We start from the raw sequence: 1286 nt of genomic DNA, 5'->3' as shown, positions 1-1286 counted from the left end.
GGCTAGAAACCTGGTAAACAAACAAGCAGGTAGGAAATGTTTTAGAGCCTTTGCTTAAGATCAATACAGAGAAAACATGAATCTTTCTTCTGCTTGTCAGCCTGTGGCCTGCTTTTTCCATATGCTTCTGAATATAAAAAGCCTTCCTATTTTTTGGACTCCTGCTGGGCTCCTCTGTTTGATGTTCTTTGATCTATTCTCTGATGCTGCATCATGGGGAAAAGAGATTATTTTTTTATATGTCCAAATTGTTTCCTAAATGCTGGGCATCTGTCCTGATAAGAATTTGCTTTCTACATCTAAGAGCTTTTCTTCTCCTGGCGGCATGAATTGTTTTTCAGAGGAATTAAGGGTTAGGAATGAGCTGTGTGGCTTTAGATATTTCGATTGTGTGCATTTTTTTGGCCTCGTGTGTGTGTTTTGATGATCTCTCCTTAAGGCTCTGTTTATACATCAAGCACACTATTTTTAATTTCATATTTTTGTATCCCTCAACTTTATATTCCTCTCAGTTCTTTGTTATGCACACTGGTGCTTTCAAATCTGCATCCTACCATTTTGTTTGTGTCCTTCAGCCTGATACATTGGTATACAATTTGAACTTTTTATGTATTTCTCTATAAGTTAATGACTGAATCAGGGCAGCAATAGAGCTACAGCTATCTTAAAACATGGACCTGGAGAAGGGATGGAATTACTGCCCTTCCTGCTCACTTCTAGTCAAGCCCAGCAAATGCCACAATAAAAGTAGACTGAAAACATAAGCGTTTCTAAATCACTTTCGTATTAGTAATAACAGATCCACAAGCATTTATAAACATGCAATTAAGAATTTTAGGTTCTTTCCTGGGCATATTGGAAGCACCATGGGCTGCTAAAAAGACAAATAAATATGTCTTGGAAGAAATATGGCCAGAGGGCTCCTTAGAGGCAAGGGTGATGGGGCTTCGTCTTGCATACTTTGGACACATGGTCAGGAGAGACCAGTCCCTGGAGAAGGACGCTATTTCTTGGTAAAGAGAAGGGTCCGTGGGAGAGAGGAAGACCCTCACCAAGGTGGATTGATCCAGCGTCTGCAACCATGGGCACAGGCATGGGAACAATCGCGAGGCTGGCGCAGGACCGGGCGGCATTTCGCTCTGTTGTACACAGGGCTGCTGTGGGACAGACCTAACTTGACGGCACCTATCAACAACAGGTTCTTTCCCTGAGAAAACCTGTGGACCCCAAATCAGAAACATCCCCTGAAGTCTTTTTAGAACTAGCTTAACTAGTAACAAATACCT

This window comes from Echinops telfairi, unplaced genomic scaffold, assembly GCF_000313985.2.
Source record: "Echinops telfairi isolate 266 unplaced genomic scaffold, ASM31398v2 ScPeMD7_7405;HRSCAF=8443, whole genome shotgun sequence".
NCBI lineage: Eukaryota > Metazoa > Chordata > Mammalia > Afrosoricida > Tenrecidae > Echinops > Echinops telfairi.
Note: the sequence above shows the minus strand (reverse complement) of the source record.